This window comes from Mobula hypostoma, chromosome 6 (assembly GCF_963921235.1).
Source record: "Mobula hypostoma chromosome 6, sMobHyp1.1, whole genome shotgun sequence".
Lineage (NCBI taxonomy): Eukaryota > Metazoa > Chordata > Chondrichthyes > Myliobatiformes > Myliobatidae > Mobula > Mobula hypostoma.
In genome coordinates, this window is record NC_086102.1 from 162,985,264 (window position 1) to 163,009,547 (window position 24,284).

A 24,284-nucleotide genomic window follows, 5' to 3' on the forward strand; every position below is an offset into this window, starting at 1 on the left:
CCACTACCCCTCCAAGAGCTATCCACCTTCAACCTTTCCCAATCAGCCTCTCTCCCCAGCATTCACGTTTCTGTTACATAGTCATTCACTCACACTGCTGCAGACCTCATGTCATGGAGGGGAATTTGTTGAAGGATCGTGACCCAAAATGTCAATGGTTTATTTCCCTCCATTAATGTTGCCTGACTTGCTGAGTTTCTCCCGCATTTTGTATGTGTTGCTCAGGATTTCCAGCATTTTTCAGAATCTTTTGAGGCCAACATTGGAGTTCAGTAGTGAGGGCGAGCAAGGTGGGCCTCTTTGGGTGGTTTGGGCAGTTTTTCTGCCCACTTTGATTGAGGGAATCTATGGGACTTGCTCGTTGAGGTGTGGGTTGTGGATTGAGCTGAGTGATGGGATTGTGCCTGTCTCATCTGGCTGTGAGACACAGCCCCACACTCAGTGCCATCATTGCAAAGTGCCACCCCTCTCACACTCTGATTTTTACCAAAGAATGGTGGCTGGCAACTAACAGAACATTGCAATGGTTTCTCAACAAGATGTAAGATTTTTTTTACTATAACTTGTTTAGGTGGTTGAAGCTGTTTCTCTCCACCCCTACAAGTCATGACTACTTACTAATTTTTGCAGATTCCCACTTCTAATAAATCAATATTGCTTTACGGCAATTCTGTCTCATTTCTGCAATTTAGCCAGAATTCTTCCTGTAAGTAGGGCCTTGTTTTAAATACAGAGCAGAGTTTCTACAGACTATAGTAAATAATATATTTATGTACAGTCAAATAATGTGATGGGTACATATTAAAAGTACAATGTTTCAAAAGAACTATACAATGAAAATTATCATAATGAATGAACCACCTTTTGTGAAATATTTTCAGAAGAATTGTAAAATATTCTTGTGAATATTTAACAAAGTTAAACTGATAATTTTAAGATTAGGGAATTTAGTTTGTACAGAACAGAATTGCAAAAATGCAATAAGAAGATTGGCCATCATGCAGCTAAGTTATGGTCATTATTCCAACAAGCTTTCTCTATTTTCCTTCCTAATTACAACACTGAACAACAATAAGGAGGATGAGAAAGAAACAAAGTGAAAAGCAAATAAAGTGCATTTCAAGATTAGTTAGTTAATGCAACAAAATTTGGAACATTATTGCATTTGTTCTTTCCAAGATATTGTAGGGTTCTGTTCCTCTGAACTGTTCACAAACCAAACAATTCACACAATGGTAGTGGATCAGAATCTGAATTAGGTTTAATATCATTGGCATATGTTGTGAAATTTGTTGTTTTGTTGCAGCATTACTTTGCAATACATGGTTAAGAACACTATAAATTACTATCCATCTATCTATATACATAGTTAATTAAGTAGAGCACAAAGCGAGCAAAAGATAGTGAGGTAGTGTTCATGGATTCATTGTCCATTCAGAAATCTGATGGTGGTGGGGTAGAAACTGTTCTAAAAATATTGAGTGTGTGTCTTCAAGCTCCTGTTCCTCCTCCTGATGGTAGTAATGAGAAAAGAGCATGTCCAGAGTGATAGGGGTTTTTTTCATGAGGAACATCACTTATTGAGGCAACACCTTTTGAAAGTGTCCTCGATGCTGGGGAGGCTGTGCCCATGATGGAGCTGGCTGAGTTTACAACTTTCTGCAGCTTTGTCCAGTTCTGTGCAGTAGCCCCTCCATACCAGATGGCGATGCAGCCTGTTAGAATGTTCTCTATGGTACATCTGTGGCAATTTGTGAATATCTTTGGTGACATACTAATTCTTCTCAAATTTCTAATGAAATATAGGCACTTTCATGTCTTTTTTGTGATTTCAGCATTATTTGGGGCCCAGGATTGACCTTCAGCGATGCTGACACCCAGGAACTTTTGCAGACATTCATGGCTAGAAACCATTGTATTTCATGGAGGACTCTCAGAGTAATGGTGGCAGGAAAGACATGGGAACATGCACATTGCCTCTCAGATAGTGCCTTTAAAATGTGTGTAGAAGAAATGGAGACCAGGAAAGAGCTTTTGGTTGTCCATGCGTCTTGGAAACTTTTAAATCCAAGATGAGACAATCTACTTAGGATGTGGTTCTGTTTTTCTCAACTTGAACACAGTTAGAACACTGTGCAGAGTAGCTATGGAGAATGTGCAGTGCAGGGCAAAATTGCAATCAGTGTGATGAGTTGAAGTGTAACATGGAGGAACAATTAAAAAGAGTGATGAATACAGGACTGAAGATGTTATATTTGAATACAATCAGTATACAGAATAAGGTAGATGATCTTGTAGTGCAGTTAGCAATTGGTCATGATGTGGGGATTAATGAGTCATGGCTGAAAGAAGATCATAATTAGGAGTTTAACATCCAGGGATACAAGTTTATCAAAAGGACAGGCAGGCAGGCAGAAGGATGACATAGCACTGTTGGTGGAAAAATGAAATCAAATCTTTAGAAAGAGGTGGCATAGGATCGGAAAATGTAAAGTAAAGAGACCTGGCAGGGAGTTATATACAGGCCTCCAAACAGTAGCCAGGATGGCTACAATGGGAGGTAAAAAAAGGCATGTAATAAGGGCAATATTACGATACTTGGATGGTATTTCAATATGTAGGAAGGTTGGTAAAATCAGCTTGGTGCTAGACTCCAAGAGAGGGAACCTGGGGAATGCCTGCAAGATGATGCAAGTGGGTCCTTCTGGCCCTTCAAGCCATGTCATAGTGCACAGCAATCCCACAAACCCACTTAACCTTAATCTAGTCATGGGACAATTTAAAATGACTAATTAGCCTACCTAGAATGTCATTGGACTGTGGGGAGAAACTGGAGCACCTAGGGAAAACTCATAGGGAGGACGTACAGAGGCTCCTGACAGGACAACACCTGAATTGAACTCTGAACTCTGGAACACGCTGAGCTGTAAAAATGTTGTGCTAATCGCTACTCTACCGTATTGGCCCCAGAAGAGCAGCTTGTGGTTAACCCCACTAGGAGAAAAGAAATTCTGCATTGGGTAATGAACCAGATTTGATTAGGAAGTTGAAGGTAAAGACACTGTTACGTACCCCGTAACTGGGTTGCCAAACCAGCAGAAATGGATCACTCAGTTGGAGTCTGGAGTACTAGAACTAAGAAAGTTTTATTAAAGAAACAAGCAACACAGTAATCGAAAGGATAATAAATGCAACAATTCAACAATGATAACCACACATGTGCACAGAATTAAGATAACAGCATCAATCAAGCTCTATCGTTGTCTAGGGGTAAATGACCAATTTCAAAATGACTCAAAGTTCAGTCCAGTTTGTAGTTCAGTTCGCAGTAATCGTTGTCATGGCGATGGACAAGGTGGGGAAGAGAGACATAGAATAGGAACAACTCATCATTCAGCACAGCTTCACTCACAGACCAGCGAGATGGCTCACAAACAGCTTTTGGGCAGGTCCTTGGTGATGTCACCTGAGGTCACCGACTGTGACCCCTCCTCCAGATGCGGTCGATCCTCTGCAGTGAACCCGGCACCCAGGCAAGGGCGGACACACACCGGGTTCCCGCTGATCGTACCTTTCCACCCTCGTGCGTTGTCCGGTACTTCTCACCCACTCGTGAGAAGCGCACCGCTTCCAGGGTCTCGTTACCTCGGGTGGCGTGTGTGTCTGTCTTAGCGAACCTGTCCCTTTTTATCCCCCTGCTGGGGTATCGCCTGTCCATCACTTCAAACAGTTCAGGGTTCAAAGGGGGGAGCCGCTCCAGACAGCTCTTCCTCCCACATCCCTTCATTACACATCTCCAGACGCTGCTCCATTGTTCCTTATCTCTCCTTCCCCTGAGGGCAGGTGGCAGACCAACTGCTGATGCCACCGATGCTAGCCCAGGCCAGCAAACATCTTAATTTTATGTGTATTCTCGTAACACTTCCCCCCTTTAAGGATTTTTACCGGAAGGTAAAAATTACAAACATGACTACATTATCTGATACATACACAATATACATCTTTAACAGTTATTTAGCTAATACAGAGAATTTGAAATTGTCAACACCTTGACAGACAGTCATCACATTTTCTGTTCCTTTTACACGTGTTATTAATAATCCCTTAGACCAGGCTCCAACTCAGCAAACTTCATAGTGGCCAAAAACACTGATGAATTGCGACCAATGTAACCTCTCATTTGGTTTTGTCCCGGACCACAACAACAAGGGTCGTCCCATTCCGACTCAATTTTCCCTCGCAAGGGCTTAGTAGGAGGGGGACGGGTATTGACCGCAGAGTTATTGCAAAACTTCCTGCAGTACCCCACCATCTCCAAAAGCCTTCTGAGGGCCCTCTTGTCTGTCGGGGTTGGGAGGTCAGCGATAGCCTGCACTGTAGCTTGCATCACTGCCAGCTGCCCCTGTGTCACCACAATTCCCAGGTAAGTGACATTCGCGTGGCCGAATTCATTTTTTCCAAGGTTCACTATCAAGCTGGCTTCAGACAGCCGTGTTAAATTGCCAATACACACCTCTGTGTTCATCAGCCCTTTAGTCACTGAATTACTCAAAAAATATGGGTGTTGTTTACTTGGCCGCCCTATTGTAACCGACATAACCCAACGTCCCAGTTCTTTGCATTTCCTCGGGACAATCAAACACATGGGTGCGAGTCGTTTAATTACTCCTTCGGGGATTAAGGGAGAGACCTTATCAGTAGACCTGGCCAAAACAATAGCCTTCTCCCATCTGACCGATCCCATCCTAATCTTTTCAAAATGGTTTTTTCCTCTTAGCAGGGGGCCCCTAGCTTCATTGATTTCCACGCTAACACCGACTAGGTTTGTTAGCATATCAAAAGCCGGTGACCGTCTCAGTTCGCGTCGGTCATGATCAATAACATTTTTCCCCCTGGGCAGCCGGTAACTCTCTTTCATGATTCCACCAACTGTTTCCTCCAGCACCGCAAAATGTCCACCGGGGGGTACCTCGTGGGCCATGTTAAAAACCTCATCCCCATAACTCTTTTGCACCACCCCCCACTCCTCATCTGCGGATGCTGTACTTGATTTCCCTTTCTTCCTTAGCACCTCCTTATCCGCACAATAGCTTGTCAAGGCTGTGTCAGAGAGAGCGGTCTCGGCCAAAACCATCAGCCCCTCGTCTCGCTCCTGCGTCTGCACAAATTCTTTCCTGGCTACTGCTACGTCCGTCCCAGCTCCCTCACTACCTCTTATCTCACTACACCCTGTCTCATACAAGGTTGGCAGAAATGTTTCAGCCAAATTCACCATCGCGGGCGGGGCCTCCATGCTGGCAGGCTGACCCGTCAATCTCACGACTGGGAACACGATTCCTCCGGCGATGTCATTACCGAGCAAGACTTCCACGTCTTTCATCGGTAATTCGGACCTCAGCCCGATCGTGACTAGTCCAGAGACCAGGTTGCTCTGTAAATGTATCTGGTGCAAAGGGACTGACTCTGTCCCTTCCCCAACACCTTTGACCTCTACCTCCCCAGTCTGGGTCTCTGAGCTAAACTCTAATACACTCTTCAGTATTAGTGACTGACACGCTCCCGTGTCTCTCCAGATCCGCACTGGAACTGGTTTTAACCTCTTTTTCACTGACACCAGTCCGGCCGAGATAAACCTCTCGCGCCCTTCCTGGACTTTTTCAGACCTGTCCTTCCCTAGCGGTTCGCTTAACAGCTCAATACAGCCATTCAAAATTTCCGCTTTTCCTTTCCCCGTCTCCTTCCTTGGGGCAAAGCACCTGGACGCAAAGTGTCCGACTTTCCCACAATTATAACAGACGACCCAGGAGACTTCCTACCAGGCTGCTCCCGGTCTACCTTATCCTTTTCACTAGTCCCCGGCTTACTTTCTGACTTTTCCGGTGGACTCTCCCCGCCGTCCTGACTACCCTTCTGGTAGCCTTTACTCGGGGCAACCTTCATTTTATGCGTCAACGCATACTCATCCGCTAACTTAGCAGTTGCGGCTAACGTGGCTGCCTCTTTCTCATCGAGGTAGGGTCTCATACCCTCAGGGACACAACCTTTAAACTGCTCAATCAGAATCAGTTGCAGCAGTCTGTCATAATCCCCCTCTACCCCTTTCGAGGCGCACCAACGCTCACAATATGTTTGCATCTCACGAGCAAACTCCAAATACGTGCGGTCCCACCGCTTCCTCGCATTCCGAAACCTCTGCCGGTATGCCTCCGGGACCAACTCATAAATCCTGAGGATGGCCTCCTTCACCACCTCATACTTCTGGGCATCTTCCGCGGATAAAGCTGAGTAAGCTTGTTGGGCTTTCCCTTTCAGTACACTCTGAAGTAAGACAACCCACTTATCCCTCGGCCAGTCCTGACTTATAGCTACTTTTTCGAAGTGGAGAAAGTACCGATCCACATCGGTATCGTCAAATGGGGGAACCAGCCTAACCTCCTGGGTCGCCCGGAACCCTCCACCTTGGTTCGGCACGAGCCCCTGCTCGGCCCTTATCTTTAACTTCTCCAGCTCAAATTCCCTTTCCCTCTGTTTCTCCTCTCTCTCCAACTGTCTGTCCCTCTCTCTCTCTTCTCTCTCCAACTGTCTGTCCCTCTCTCTCTCTTCTCTCTCCAACTGTCTGTCCCTCTCCTGCCTTTCTACCTCTCTCTCTTTCTCCTGCCTTTCTAACTCTCTCTCTTTCTCCTGCCTTTCTAACTCTCTCTCTTTCTCCTGCCTTTCTAACTCTCTCTCTTTCTCCTGCCTTTCTAACTGCCGTACCCGGAACTCGTGCTCGAGTCTCAGTTTTTCAAGCTGTACCTGTACCGCGTCTCCAGCAGGTTTTTCAATAGACACCTCCCCCAGCTCACCTTGGGGAAACACACCTTTAGATACATAGTGCTCTACAATAGCTCTGTGTATCTCCTCTCTCCTCATTGTCGACTTCACCTTAGCAAGATTCACCCGTTTTGCCACAGCTATCAATTCCGATTTCCTGGCATCCTCTAATGCCTCCAAGGTCGGCGCCTTTATAAATTCCTCAACCTCCATTTCTGCTGTTTGTCTTTTCTTTCTTTCGGGAATTTTAACCCAATCAATTTACTCCGTCCCAAATTTAGCGTTCAAAATCGCGGACGAGAACCCCACTTATGTTACGTACCCCGTAACTGGGTTGCCAAACCAGCAGAAATGGATCACTCAGTTGGAGTCTGGAGTACTAGAACTAAGAAAGTTTTATTAAAGAAACAAGCAACACAGTAATCGAAAGGATAATAAATGCAACAATTCAACAATGATAACCACACATGTGCACAGAATTAAGATAACAGCATCAATCAAGCTCTATCGTTGTCTAGGGGTAAATGACCAATTTCAAAATGACTCAAAGTTCAGTCCAGTTTGTAGTTCAGTTCGCAGTAATCGTTGTCATGGCGATGGACAAGGTGGGGAAGAGAGACATAGAATAGGAACAACTCATCATTCAGCACAGCTTCACTCACAGACCAGCGAGATGGCTCACAAACAGCTTTTGGGCAGGTCCTTGGTGATGTCACCTGAGGTCACCGACTGTGACCCCTCCTCCAGATGCGGTCGATCCTCTGCAGTGAACCCGGCACCCAGGCAAGGGCGGACACACACCGGGTTCCCGCTGATCGTACCTTTCCACCCTGTGCGTTGTCCGGTACTTCTCACCCACTCGTGAGAAGCGCACCGCTTCCAGGGTCTCGTTACCTCGGGTGGCGTGTGTGTCTGTCTTAGCGAACCTGTCCCTTTTTATCCCCCTGCTGGGGTATCGCCTGTCCATCACTTCAAACAGTTCAGGGTTCAAAGGGGGGAGCCGCTCCAGACAGCTCTTCCTCCCACATCCCTTCATTACACATCTCCAGACGCTGCTCCATTGTTCCTTATCTCTCCTTCCCCTGAGGGCAGGTGGCAGACCAACTGCTGATGCCACCGATGCTAGCCCAGGCCAGCAAACATCTTAATTTTATGTGTATTCTCGTAACAACACCCTTAGGGGCCAGTGATCATAATATGATGGAATTCACCCTGCAGTTTGAGAAGGAGAAGATAAAGTCAGATTTATCAGTATTACAATGGAGTAAAGTGAATTTCCAGAGGTATGAGAGAGAGGAGCTGGCTAAAGTTGAGTGGAAGGGGATACTAGCAGGAATCATGGGAGAACAGCAATGTTTGGAGTTTCTGGGGGGGGGGCAATTTGGAAGTTGTAGGATAGACATAGCCCAAAGAAGAAGACATATTCTAAAGGGAGGGCGAGGGAACCGTGGGTAACAAGAGAGGTCAAAGACAGCATAAAAGGAAAAGAGAGAGCAAATAATGTGGCAAAACATAATAGAAAGAAGATTGGAAGGCTTTTAACAATCAATAGAAGACAACTATAAAAGCCATAAGGAGAGAAAAGATGCAATATGAAGGTAAGCTAGCAAAGGATATGGAAGATGATATCAAATTTTTTTCAGATATATAAATTGTAAGAGAGAGGTAAGAGTATATGTTGGACCACTGGAAAATGATGCTGAAGAGGTACTAATGTGGGACAAAACTAACAGATGAACTTATTAAGTATTCTGTATCAGTCTCCACTGTGGAAGACACTGGCAGGATGCCAGATAGTTGAGGGGGCAGAAGTGAGTGTAGTTGCTATAATTAAGGAGAAGGTGCTCAGGAAGCTGAAAGGTCTGAAGGTAGATAAGACACCTGGACCAGATGGACTACACCCCAGGGTTCTGAAAGAGCTAACTGAAGAGATTGCGAGGCATTAGTAATGACCTTTCAAGAATCATGAGATTCTGGAATGGTTCCAGAAGAATGAAAAATTGCAAATATCACTCCACTCTTTAAGAATGGAGGGAGACAGAAGAAGGGAAATTAGAGGTCAGTTAACCTGACTTCAGTGGTGGGTAGATGTTGGAGTCCATTTTTAAGGATGATGTTTCGGGGTGCTTGGAAGCACACGATAAAGTAGGACAACATCAGCATGATTTCCTGAAGTGAAAGCTTGCTTGACAAATCTATTGGAATTTGTTGAGGAAATAGCAGGCAGGATAGATAAAGGAGAGTCAGTGGATGTTGTTTACTTGGATTTCCAGAAGGCCTTTGACTAAGTGCCACACATGAGACTGCTTAACAAGAGCCCATGGTATTACAGGAAAGATTGGCAAAGATTAGGAATAAAGGGGGCCTATTCTGGTTGGCTGCCAGTAACTAGTGGTTTTCTGCAGGGGTCGTTATTGGGACCTCTTCTTTTCATATTATATGTTAATGGTTTGAATGACAGAACTGGTAGTGTTGTGGCCAGGTTTGTGGACGATACAAAGATAGGTGGAGTGGCAAGTAGTGTTGAGGAAGCAGGGAGTCTGCAGTAGGACTTAGAAAGATTGTGAGAACGGGCAAAGAAGTGACTAATGGAATATAGTGTTGGAAAGTGTATGGTCATGCAGTTTGGTAGAAGGAATAAAAGTGTAGACTACAATATTTTCTGAAAGGGAGAAAATTCAGAAATCAGAGATGCAAAGGGACTTGGCAGTGGCAGTGACATTGGTTGAGAGAGAGTGGTGAAGATGTTAGTTGCAGCTGATCTGCCTGGAGGAGATGGAAATAGAATGAAATGAAAGGGGATAGAGAAGAGAGAGAAAAAAGTTGGAAATATGAGGTACAAGCTTCTGTAGTTACTGGATCTTATGAAATCACAGAGAAAAACAGAGTCAATATTACAGAGTAATTACCTCTCATCAAAACCGCTTTGTTCTGGTTAAAAACAGGAAGGTTTTTCTGTTTATTCAGTCCTGGACCCTGCAATGTGCTGCTTTTGCTTGAGCTTATATCAGACTTTGCTGAAACAATGACACGGAGGTGAAAGTGGGTTGGAGAATTAAAGTGACAGACAAGTGGAAGTTCACGATCACCTCACAGACTGGATAGGGGAGCTGTGGAAAATGATCATCAGATCCATATTTTGTTCCTTCGGCATAGACTAAACCATAACATAAGAGCTGAATGCAGTGCATTAAAACTGGGTTGTTGCTTCACCAACATCTTATACAACTTGAACACATTATCCTGACTCCTGTACTCAATACTTTGATTTATGAAGATCAATGTGCCAAAAGTTTTCTTTATGATCCTATCTACATATGGTGCCACTTTCAATGAATTATGGATCTGTATTCCCAAATTCTTTTGTTCTACCACTTTCTTCAGTGTCCTACTGCTCATCGTGTAAGTCCTACCTTAGTTTGTCCTATCAAAGTGCAACCCCTCACACTGTCTGCATTAAATTCCACGCCATTTTCCAGCCCATTTTTCCAGCTTGTCTGAAACCCGCTGCAAGCTTTGGTAGTCTTCCTCGCTGTCCACTATGCCCCCAATCTTGGTGACGTCCTCAAATTTGCTGATCCAGTTTGCCACATTATCATCGAGATCATTGATATAGGTGCCAAACGACAATAGGCGCAGCACCAGTCCCCGCGGCACACCACTACTCACAGGCCTCCAGTTATCTGCTACCACTCCCCGGCTTCTCCCGCAGAACCAATGTGTCAAGCAATTTACCACCTCATCATGAACACCAAGCAACTGAACCTTCTTGACCAACATCCCATGGGGGATCCTTGTGTGACTTCAAACACATGTGCCTGGTTGGAAATCTGCCTCCAACAGGAGATAGATCTGAGTGAAAATGTATTCTTAAATTTTTAGCCTCTCGGTGTATCGTTCCTCATATACAAGGAGGCGGAGGCTTTATTGCCAGAAAATTCCCTTCTCATTCTCTTTTTTCGAACTAATCAAGGAGCCCTTGTCTTTGGCCCTCCCCGTTATGCTCCTCATTTTTGGGGAGGCCCAGTGGGATGCTAAACATTTATATCTTTAACTGGAAAAATATCTAGGACCTGAGCAGCTTCATTCTAAGGGCTGGAGAACACAACAAGCTCCTGTGTAAGTCCATTCTCCAACAAACCTGCAAATAATTAAGGATGCCTTTAAATAGTAAAGGCACAGAGCTTCCTCCTGCTGTTCAGGCCCAATTTCCTGTGCATTGTATATATTCTCAGACCAGGGTAACTATCAAGGCAGCTCTGCATGAGGATTGACTTCATTCCAGTGTTTACTGCATGCTCCAGGCAATACACATAGAGCTCTGCAACTCTGTGGCTCAAACATTATGATGCACATAGTTAATAAATTGTAATTACAGTACCGTGCAGAAGTCTTCGGTACACACATACAGCTAGGGTGCCTAAGACTTTTGCACAGTACTGTATTTGTCAACGTGGAACGGAGAGCGAATTTGTCAATCTGGTGGGAGAAAAGGATGTTGTGAATGGTTGGGGGGCAGCACCGTGGGAAGGGTGTAGGACTGGTAGCAGAGAAATAGTGCTGGGGTGGTGGGTGGCACGGATGCAGACAAACACAGCCCTGAGACACCAGGCAAGATAATTTGATTCCAAACATTTGTTGATTTATTGATCATTACAGAATGTCTCTCTGGTGCTTCCCACTCCCTTCCCTCTCCCTGCCCTATTCCTACTCTCAGTCCTCAATAGAGACCCATATCAGAATCAGGTTTATCATTACTCACATACGCATCCTGGGAATTACCTGGCGTGAGCGGGTGCCTCACAGTGAAATACTTGTAAAGACCAGCTGCAGGAGTATTGAGGCCATGGTCACCCAGCGTCAGCTGCAGTGACTGGGGCACGTGATAAGGATGCCCCCATGTCGGCTACCCCGCAGAGTGTTATACGGCCAGCTACATCATGGTCGACACTCAGCTGGAGGGCCAAAGAAGCGCTATAAGGATCAGATGAAGAATGCTTTAAGGAAGTGCAAGATCAGACCCGAGGACCTGGAGGATGTTGCTGCTGACCGTACCACTTGGCGACAGCTGTGTAGGGACGGGGTTCGTATTCTGGAGATGGAAAGAACAACCAGAAGACAGCAGAAGAGCCAGGAGAAATGCAGCCATGGTTGCCACCACTACTACATATACATGTCCCACCTGCAATAGAGCTTGTGGGTCCAGGATAGGACTGTATAGTCACCAAAGATCTCACCGTTAAAGGAGTGGACGTTGTCATCGGATTTCGATGGACAACCGAAGAAGATGTCATGAATTTTGTCTTTTGCAGCAGCAGAATCGTGCAATACATAAAATTACTATGGTACCAGGCATCCCAACTTTATATATGTACCTAAGACTTTTGCACAATATTGTTTAGATTGTGATTGCAATTGCATACAAAGGCACTATATGAATGAATTTCTTTCCCTGGATCCCACATCCTTGTAATATGCTCAGGACATGCACTGATGCGCCAAAGTCTGATTCTTTTGACATTTCCCACTACTGTTGAATGTGTCAAAACATTATATTAGAACTGGAAGTAAAGCCCTCTTCTGATCATAAGCTGAAATTTTAGAAGGAATCATGCTATAAACTGCAGTCAGTAATCTATAAAGAACTGAACATTTCCTGTACAGAAATTTGTCCTCAGTCAAATTAAAAGTTCTCAATTTCTGGGACAGGATGTGATGCACAGCCTTCACTAGACTTTACATTTAGTACAAGCAACAGGGAATAAATTTCTATTCTTCAATTATGGGAGTTTCAATTGATGTCTTTTCTGAGTCTTCTCTGTTAATATATTAGATTGTCTGTAGATAATTTCCAGATGACACAGCAAAGCTTTACTTAAGTAATTTATTTAAACACAGTATATACATCACATTGTTAGGGACAAGAATGGAGGCTTGTCTTTGGCAAGCTATACAGTTCCAACAACTAAGTTGTTCATTAAATCTAATATGGAATGCAGACTCGAAGGACAACCAGCTCTTTCAGTATTCAGGAAATTCCTGCTATTTACGTCTGCAGTCTGGGTCAACAAACTAATTTGATCTTTGAATATGAGAAATAAGCAATTTCACACATTTTTGCAACAACATTAAACAGAAAATGGTTTATTTATTAAAAGTCTGAAAACATTTCTGTAAACCTTTATGTTCCGTTGATAGCAAATGTGATGCTGCTTTCACAGCTAGCAAGCTGCTGTGGAAAGCTTTCCCACTTCGCACCTCTGCACTGCTGACAGGGAATGGCTGAAGAGTGACACCCTCATACAGCACTTTGGAGCTGCTTCGCTTTTGTACACTGCTGTCATCTCACAGATTTTCAAGACCATCTTCTCTAGCAAAGATAAATAATAGTTTTTATACTATTTTTCCTTAATCAGCTGAAAACATTAAAGTTTAAAAATTAACCCACTCACACTGGTAATTATGTTTGATTTTATTGTTACAAAGTATGGCAGAACTTAAAACAGATAAGTACAAGATTAAAAAAGTGAGTAATTATGTTAATAACTTAACACTAATAAATCAAAATATTAAGCAAATTCTATATATATGATAATATGCAACATCCATACTTGACTTTTTGTAAAGATGACATTAAAATAATTGTAAAAATAACTCATAATAATATGAATTCATTTAGTTCTGCATCAACACCAATCTTCTTGAAGAATATCTCCAAGTAGGATTTCATTTTGGCCACTGGTGCTGTGGAAAAGCTGCCAATTATACACCTCATCTGGTCTCTTTTCCTTTTTCTACTAATAATCTGAAGATCAATGATGGCCATCCAGGCTTGATGAGAGGAAACATCTTCACCCAAAGAGAACAGCTCAGGTCAGCAAAAGCTCAGACACAATATATCTGGGACATGGATGGTCCAATTTTTGGACAATAAAGAAGCTAGGGGATATGAGATTAAGGCAGGAGAATGGTTCTGAGGTAAAAGATTAGCGACAATAAACACAAGAGATTCTGCAGGAGCTGGAAATCCAGAGCAACACAACACAAAATGCTGGAGGAGCTCAGCAGGTCAGGCAGCATCTATGGAAATGAATAAACAGTCGATGTTTTGGGATGAGACCCTTCATCAGGAATGGAAAGGAAGGGGGAAAGATGCCAGAATAAAAAGGCGGAGAGACGGGAAGAAGGACAGCCAAGAAGGTGATAAATGAAGCCATATGGATGGGAATGGTAAAGAGTTGGAGAAGAAGAAAATCTGATGGAAGAGGAGAGTGGACCATGGGAGAAAGGGAAGAAGGAGGTAAGAGGCCAGAGTGGGAATGGAAGAAGAGGGAAGAGGAGGGAAAAAGATAAAAAGAGAAAAATATTTCCAGAAAGAGAAATCAATGTTCATGCCATCAGGTTGGAGGCTACCAAGATGGAATATGAGATGCTGCTTCTGAGAGTGGTCTGACCCTGGCAGAAGAGGAGGCCATGGGCTGACATGTCGGAGCAGGAATGGGGATAGAAATTCAAATGGTTGGCCACCAGGATGCAACTGATGTACTTGACAAACCGGTCCCCTAATTTATGCTAGGTCTCACCAATGTAGAGGAGGCTGCATTGGGTGCACAGGATACAATAGAGAACCCCAACAGATATGCAGGAGATGGGAATTACAGAGGGAATGATCTCTGCAGAAAGCAGAGAGTGGTTGGGGGTGGGGTGAAGTAAATATGTACTTGATGGTAGGATGCCATTGAGGAAGGCAGAAATTGTGGAGAATAACGTGTTGGATGTGGAGATGGTAGGTGAGGACGTCAGGAACTCTATTCCTGTCAAGGCAGCGGGAAGATGGAGTGATCGCAGATGTCCAGGTAAATGGAGGACATGCGGGTGAGGGCTGCATCAATGGTGGATGGAGGGAAACCCCATTCTTTGAAGAAGGAGGACAGATACAGTGGAGACGAAGGAAATGAGAAATGAGAATAGCATTTTTACAGGAGACGGCATGGGAAGAGGTATAAGCAAGATAGCCATGGGAATCAGATGGTTTACAAAAGATGTCAGTGAATAGTTTGTCTCCAGAGATGGAGTCAGAGAGATTGAGAAAAGGGAGAGAGAAATGGAATTTAAGGGCAAGGTGGAAGTTGGAGGCGACGTTTATGAAACTGACGAGCTCAGCAAGGGTGTATGAAGCAGCACCAGTGCAGTCATCAATGCAGATGCAATATAATTGATTAGCCACAATATTATTAAAGGGCAGAGCAGTTGTAAAGGAATATGATCTACTCCTCCTATTTCTTACATCTTTATGTTCTACTTTCAAAGAAAGGATAAGGAGAAGATATTGCAACAGACAACAATGTGCCTTACCAGTTTTATGCTCCAAATGTAAAATAAACAGCTTCAGAAATGATCTAGAACAGGAGGTCCCAACCTTTTTTATGCCATGGACCCCTACCATCAACTGAGGGGTCCGTGGACCTCAGCTTAGGAACTCCTGAATTAGTACTTTTACTATGAACAATCATCAAACGGTGGAAGAATTCACATCTTTTTCTATTCCTTGTCATGTACCAGGGAACAGTCTCCACATGTTCAGAGGTCATCAACCCATTTCATGCCAGACACAATTTGCTTTGTCAATGACTTTGTTACTCTTAGATGTGAGGATAAGCATTTCTATCAGTTTGATGTTGAAATTCCAGGATAATTTCAAATGTATTCATACCTATATCCAATTCATAAATGAGAGAACAGTTTTCACTGATCAGTGGATAAAATGGATGTGATGAGAAGGTCAGTTTTCTCTTCTGAGTGTTCCACTTCCTGTTACAGAGAAGAACTAGAAGCAGAAATCTATATGGTTTTGTCTCTAGCTCTTAAACATCTATTTCATGGGTCAGAACAGGTGGAGGAAGTACTTATTTGAAATAAATGGAAGCTTCATTATTATATTTAAAAGTTGAAAGGCATGTAGTTCAATACTGCCTATCCATATCTTCCAATTTATATCAATTTGTAGTATTGTGTGTAGTTTTGGTCACCTATCTACAGGAGAGATGTAAATAAGGTTGAAAGTGTACAGAGAAAATGTACAAGGATATTGCTGGGTTTGGAGGGCCTGAGTTATAAAGAAAGATTGATTAGGTTAGGACTTTATTACTTAGAACATAGAAGACTGAGAGGAGATTTGATGAATGTATTCAAAATTATGAGGGGTATATGGTAGACAGGGTAAATGCAAGTGGGCCTTTTCCATTGAAGTTAGGTGGGACAACAACCAGAGGTCATGGGTTAAGGGTGGAAGGTGAAATGTTTAAGGGGACCATGAGGGTAAACATTTTCACTCCGATGGTCGTGAGAGTGTGGAATGATCTGCCAGCATGTGGAATGAGGTGCATCTGAGCTGAATTTCAACATTTAAGCAAAGTTTGGATAGATACATGGATGGTAGCGGGATGGAGGGCTATGGTCCCAGTGTATGTCAGTGGGAGTTGACAATTTAAATGGTTTCGGCATGGACTAGATGGGCCAAAGGGCCTGCTCCTGTGCTGTACTTGTCTATGATCCTATGACTATGTTTGGGTGAGCACATTTTAGAAGGTGGATCTTGCAGCAACTTTGAGGTAATTTCTGGCCCTCTTTTTACGTGCATAAGACCATAAGACATAGGAGCAGAATTAGACTATTCAGCCCATCAAATCTGCTCTGCATTCCATCATGGCTGATCCCAGATCCCACTCAAGCCCAAACATCGGCCTTCATGCCGTATCCTTTGATGCCCTGAATGATCAGGAAACTATCAACTTCCACCTTCAATATACCCACAGACTTGGCCTCAACTACAGTCTGTGGCAGAGCATTCTACAGATTCATTACTCTTTGGCTAAATAAATTCTTCCTTACCTCCGTCCTAAAATGTTATCCCCCAAATTTTGAGGCTGTGCCCTCTAGTACTGGATACCCCCCCATAGGAAACATCCTCTCCACATCCACCTTATCTAGTCCTTTCAACATTCGGTAGGTTTCAATGAGATTGCCCCGCCTTCTTCTAAATTCCAGTGAATACGGGCTCAAAGCCTCCGAACGCTTCTCACGTGTTAACCCTTACATTCCCTGAATCATCCTCGTGAATCTCCGTTGGACTATCTCCAATGACAACACACCCTTTTTGAGATATGGGGACCAAAACTGTTGGCAATACTCCAAGTGCAGCCTGACTAGTGTCATATAAATCCTCAGCATTACATCCTTGCTTTGTATTTTTTCTCTTGGCATTTTGATTTTGTGACCTCTTCTGCCAATTGTTTTGTTTTATTATGACTACAGATGGATTTCCATAGCAGAGAGCCTTGGGAGGGAAAGAAGAGGATCACTAAGGGGATGTGATATTGGTCTAGTCAAGGGACAGGTTCAACTGCACAGATCTACCAGTATCCACGCAATGCTCCTTGTAGGCAGATTTTCAACACTAATTACTACAGGTCAAAACTCCAACCCATAAGGTTGGATGACAAAAACTGTGGAAACATGAATAAGGACAATTCTTCATAAACATCCCAATCACAGCATGAGACAATCCACAGAAAATGGGGCACTTCAGAGTGCTTACCAACCAACAAACCCTAACTGGATAATCTGCCCAGATCAGCCAACAAAACTTGCCTGGTTAATTCTGTAGGCCAGCAATGGTCTTTGGGCAAAATATCAGCAGAAGGTTTGGTTGCAGAGAACCAGCTGCAGAGGTATAAGCATATGACTGATGTATGAGTATAAATGATGCATGCCTATGTTAGAGCATCTTTGGGTTCATCTGGATGTTTGTGGCGTGGGTGCGAATCGGGAGGTGTGAAGTTTCTGTGCAGTTTCAAAGAAAGCACTGTCGAAACATTGTAAATATTGTATTGTACTTTGATGTTTAGCACTTAAAGCATCGAGTCCCATGTTGGGCCAGCCAGACCTTTCGAGTGAATAAAGAAGCTGCTTCATATTTACCAGTACTTCTCTCCACTGACTTTATTCACACAGCAACACCTATTGTTAGCCAGTACCATTTACTGGGTGCAACTAATGTCAAAATTGTCAGCTGCCTGTTTCAATTTCAGGACATGGCAGGAAGTTCAAGTTTCCTTATTAATTCTTAATGGCACCTTATCCTATGGCAGCCCCCCGCCCCCACCACACATCCAGCCCAATTTTCCCTGCCCTCCAGTTCTGCCAAACAGTGGTAATAGGCTGAGGTGATGTTGGTTTACAACATTTAAGCCTTCTCTTTACGACTCTCCTCTTTAGATTTCACTAAAATTCAACATTCCACACTAATGTTTTCCTTAATCTGATATGGCCTATGTCAGGATTAATAAATACTGAGTGTGTTTATTTGAAAGTCATTCAAGTTGGATTGATGAAAATTCCAATGATCAGGGACACAATTATACCTCCAGTAAGAAATACTTACATGGATACTGACTCCTGTAGTAAAAGAAATGCTGGTGACTTCTAACAACATGGCCATTGTTGACAGCTCTCCATCACTGAAGTCATGGGTATTACCATGGATTAGAATTTGATCAATATTATATGGCATAAGGCAAGGTGTACACTGCAGATCGGATCTCTTTCTTGCCTTGCTACAATTCCTTTGTAGTTATAAGTCAGGAGTGTGATAAGAAAAATAATGAATTCCCCCATATTTGTGAATCTACAAGGACAGCCAAAAAATGTGGCGTCAGTTCAGACGGAGCAGGTCACATGATCAATGCGCAAGTCATTAGAGTCTACACCATACATCGATTTTTCCATCATTGAGTTTGCAGCCTGGTATCTATAGGACATTCTGTTATCTACAGACCACAGAACAATTACTTCAACAGGCTAAAGCAGCCCCTCTTTTATACAGACATAAAGATAGTCAGGAAATCTTGCTCTACAATTTCCATAACTCACAGTATCTACCTATGAGAATATATTGTAGTTTCATCATTATCACTGGGTTGAAATTTTAGTGGTTCCAACTTATCCTATTGTGGTGACACCTTTACTTTAGTGGTTGTATTGTTTCAAAGCACAGCATAACACATGTGACTGAGTAATACATTGTAGTATAGACGTCATCACAAGAAAATTAGAATAGATACAAATTATATCCATGTGCTTCTGCTAATCTATGATATAAGTTACCAGAATTGTAACTTCAACTGGATACTGCAGCAAATTGGATTTAAGAAATAAAACCCACAATTTAAAATTTTACGTATGTTAAGCATACTTAAGTATCTGGTGGTGTTACATTTGCCTTGTTGTACTATTTCAATGTGGTGTTATAACATTAGATATTCCAATCCCATTTTATTACCTGGAGCTTAATGCAATAAATTAGTGCCTCTAAATGCTTAATGACATATGTGCAAAAATTAAAACGAACAATAATTATCCAATTATAATTCTATAAACCCTTTGGAAATTATCATGCAAAGGCCAATGTACGAGGGGTGATTGATAAGTTTGTGGCCTAAGGTAGAAGGAGTCAATTTTAGAAAACCTAGCACATTTATTTTTCAACATAGTCCCCTCCTACATTTACACACTTAGTCCAGCGGTCGAGGAACATATGGAACTTGGACTTCCAGAAAGTGTCCACAGCATAGAAGGAGATGAGTTATACAGCTCTCATTACATGTGCATGCAGGTCAGCTCTTTGAGTGATTGTGCAGAAAGTTTGAATTTAATAATTTACCTCCTTCTACCTTAGGCCACAAACTTATCAATCACCCCTGATGAGTTATTAACTTCAAGCTTTCTGCATAATCACTCAAAGAGTTGAAATGCATGTGCATGTAACGAGAGCTGTATAACTCATCGCCTTCTACCTTAGGCCACAAACTTATCAATCACCCCTCGTATAAGGAGTTTAGATCTTCAGAGGTCCAACACTTACATTTCAGGGAAATTAAGAATGTTCCTTATTTTCTGCATAATAGTTGCATTTTTGGGTTGTGTAATTTCTGAGAAAATAATCTTGTTGACATCAATAATTACGGACCATTCAGATGTCTGTTTTCCGTCAAAAGAAGGATTTCACACATATTTTTTTGGGATCCAATGCCTTTTGACAAGTCTACATTCTTGGAACAAAATGTACAAGTTATTCAAATAAAATTGATAAGCAGTGAGTTTGTAATGTCACAACATACATCAAAGTTGCTGGTGAACGCAGCAGGCCAAGCAGCATCTGTAGGAAGAGGTGAGGACTGACGAAGGGTCTCGGCCTGAAACGTCGACTGCACCTCTTCCTACAGATGCTGCTTGGCCTGCTGCGTTCACCAGCAACTTTGATGTATGTTGCTTGAATTTCCAGCATCTGCAGAATTCCTGTTGTTTTTGTAATGTCACAAGTGGGTTTCAAAATCAAGCGCCAACTTGTAGGACCATTTGAGGAAATGAAGTAGTTGTCTAACTGCTGATAATAGGATTATATTTTATTAACTGATCTGAATGGTTACAAGCCAACCAAAAAAACAGAGCAAGTTAAATTAAGTTAAAACACTACCTTTCCAAATTGCTTAATAAGATCGTCTATGAAACAGAGAGTATAAAATATTACATTATCCTGTGAGATCAAAGGGCTGTGACAGAGGGCCATGTGTTTCCTTATTAATGGAATATTAGCTTTTGTCTTGATCTGTATAACCTACTGGCTGAAGGATAATTGACAAGCCCCATTAGAAGCAATGAAGAAATGCAGAAGTGAAACCGTAAGAATATATTTATTTATTTATTTATTTATTGCCTTGGAGACAAGTGACATATTTCTAATTTCTTCATTTTGTTTTAATTGTTACAGAAGTTACTTATGTTTTATGACTAGTCAAAGCTTTTCAGCTGCCAGATGAATTTCTGTCAATATTCTTTACAAAAAATACTGAAATAATAATAATCATTATGTAATATCTTGGTTGTCAAAGCCAACAAACTCTCAGTCTAAAGGTTTTCTTTTTATGGAAGTTGCAATGGTTGAATTCCACCACTGGAATACATAGGTTAGCATTCAAAACACAGTAAATCTGTTTTAGGGTGCTCCACTCTGGTTGAATGCCCTAGTTTGTTGGTCTTTCATTGATTCTGATATGGATATTATTCTATAGATTTATTGTGTATGCCCAGAAGAAAATGAATCTCCAGCGTTGTGTATGGTGACATACATGTCCTTTGATAATAAAATTTACTTTGAACTTTGAACTTTGAATTTTAATTCCAAAATTGTCTCCACAGTACCTGTCCTCACACATGGTGCACTTTTCAGTGGATGACATATTGGTAAGTGTGCTACCATTATCTGTCAATGCCCGCTAGATGTTACAGAGAAGGCAGATGTCAATCAGCATGTAATGTAATGTTATTGTGGCAATTTGGAACTGGTTGTTCAAACTACTGCTCTCTCTTGGTCTTGTACAGCTGGACGTGCATTCAGTATTAGGTAAAAGCCTCAGCCACTTCCCTGCCTAGCTACTTAATAGGATCATGAACTGTTTTCACATTTATTGCCGATTATTTTCTACTGGTGGTTCCTTGGCACTTTTACAGTTGCTCTAAATTGCTGAAGTCTTCAGGAGTAGTGTGCCAGTATCTGAAGCAAGTCTGGTGACCAGGTTTCTGATTATATTAGTTACACCATCCCCTTCCCACCACACAGCCCCTCCCCCAGCACCCCCTGCATATTTGGGTGTCCTAAACCAAGCAGAGGCAGGACAGAGCAGGAGATGCCAGAGGAAGAGGGCAGCAAGTTGAAGCTGGTAGGAAGAAGTATCTACTCAGTAGAAGGTGAATTCTCCAACCTGAATAGTAGCATTAGGGCAACAGAGCAGAATCCCTATAGGGGAAGGTGAAGTACACTACATGGAACCTTTAAACCATCCCCACGTCTACCTGCTGGCCAAGAACCAACATGGTTAAAGGTTTCCAAGCAGTCTCTTTTGGTCTGCTCACCACCGCAGGACGGAATATGCATCATGATACAGCCACAGGAGCGCTCTGTACTGAACCTGTCACAGACTTCAGTGCTGAACAGAAGAATGAGGCCCAAAGAGCAAGAAATCCCAAACAAGGAACGGCGTGCAAGGGCTCTGCGTTCAGCAAGAATGTTCTCTTTGGGATCTGCCATTGGCTTCAGTCACAGTTCACCTCCACTGAGAGAGATGCAGGCTGGCTTAAGCAGGACTAGTGTGTCATTTTGTTCTGACCCTGCTGGGATATGCAGCCACTCAGCAATATGGCTGGTGCCAGCTGCAAGCTGCAATCACATTAGTGAGTAGGCAGTGTAAAGACGACCTGCTGTTTGCATTGGAAGCAAAACCGCGAGTTAACAATGCTTGTGTCGGTTTTTGGGGGCTGTTCAGTTTGGCTGCTACAGAGTCTATCCTGGTCCAGGTCTGATTTAGAAAAAAGACTTTAAAAGATGACAAGCAAGGCTACAACAACTATGCTTTGCTAGAGCAAACATCTGTTTCTTTCTAACAAATCCTTAGTCATTTTACACCAGAGGGAAAATGGCAAAGTGCAACACCCAAAACAGGCAGAAGGATTCAGCCGGAGAGGTTTTCATGAATCTGATTTCCTATGTGACAATGGAATAACGTGGTTCCCATCATCACTGGTACAGGCAGTCTAAAGCAGAGATAAATTAAACTTAACAAGGATACAGGGAACAATCTCCGATTATGGGACAAGAAATCATAGCACAAACACAATGATCTCTGGTTAAGGTTGTCAAAGGCAACATTTAACTTTGTGTTCTCTGTGTGACCTATACTCTAATACAGGAAAGTAGACTAATAATTTATTATCACTATCCCTTAGATAATCAGAGACTTAATAAAGCAACTAACAACGCACAGAACCGTCTTTAGGTATGAATGCAAACACCATTATAAAGAACACTTTGAGAGCTATAAACACATCTTGTCCTAACTTAGTTGGGCTATGAATAAGAGGATGTACTTCATAGCTCTCTAGACATATCTTTTTATAATGAAACATTGCACTTTCACACCTTCTCTACTTCAGCGTTCATATTCCTTCCCTTGCCTCACAGCTTTTAAAAAAAAAACAAATGTTGTTTATTGACTTCAGTAAATCTTTTGACCTGACAGCAGACTCACTGCTGGCATCAATAGAAAATCCTTCAGTTGCTCAGCCCAGTTATAGGAACTTGAACACTTTCTGACTCTCTACCCAGTGTGATGCTATTCAGGGAATGCTGTTGTTTTGTTACAAATCCACAGGCTAAATATTCTTCAGAGATTCATTTATTATCAAAGTGCACAACTCTGAAATTCTTCAATTCTCTGGGTAGCCATGAAACCAAGAAAGAAAGGAAAGGCAGCACGATCATTAGCCCCCAAATCTCACCTCCCTGCAAAAAAAATGAACAAAAATGGAACAGGCACATCAATCCCCCAAATCCCTCCTCCCACACAAAAAAACGAGCAAAATGGATCAGGCACATCAACCCCAAACTCTCTCCTGCTGCACAAAAGAAAAGAACAAAACGGATCAGGGACATCAGCCCCCAAATCTTTCCTCTTGCACAGAAAATAAACGAACAAAATGCATTCTTTCACTAGGCACAATGCTATTGTGTACAATATAATGGAATTTAATCCAAAGCTTGATTGCCGAAACATGATCAAGTTTTTGTACACTTCTGTGTACAAACAATTTGTCCTGTGTATCAGGTGTCAGTTACGGTAAATAAGTCTTCTAACTTTTTTTGAGACACAAAAAATTCTGCTGATGATGGATATCTAAAGCAGCACAGACGCAATGTTGTGGAAACTCAGAGGTCAGGCAGCATCAATGGAGGAAAACGAATAGTCACTGTTTCAGGCTGAGATCCTTCATCAGAGCTCCTAACTGTGTGGTATTATCTCCTGTTCTCAGTCTCCTGCAGGTTAGCATAATGCGATTACAGCGTAGGGCATCGGATTTCAGGGTTCAGGTGTGACGCCATCTGTAAGGAGTTTCTATGTTCTCCCTGTGGCTATATGGGTTCCCCTGGGTGCTCTGGTTTCCTCCCACAGACCAAAAATGTTCCACTTAGCAGGTTAATTGGTCATTGTAATTCCTTTGATTAGGCTAGGGTTAAATAGGTAGGTTGCTGTACAACATAACTTGTTGGGCTGGAAGGGCCAGTTCCGCACTGAATCTCTAAATAAAATTAAATAAATTAAAATAAAATCATGGCTTCCAGTCATAACCATGGTCCACTCACACTTCCTATTCTCCCATTCACAGACTATAGTCCAACATTGTCACCATGATGTTGTGTCACTCATGTTAGTACACTGTTCCCATTGCTGTCCCTCGCCCCTATCCCTTTCCTGATCTCAATGCTGTATTGCTGGTCAATATTGCTTACTTCCCTGACACTCTTAGTACCATTCCTTCCCTCAATACTACCCTTTCCCACTATACTGCTTCTCCCTCAG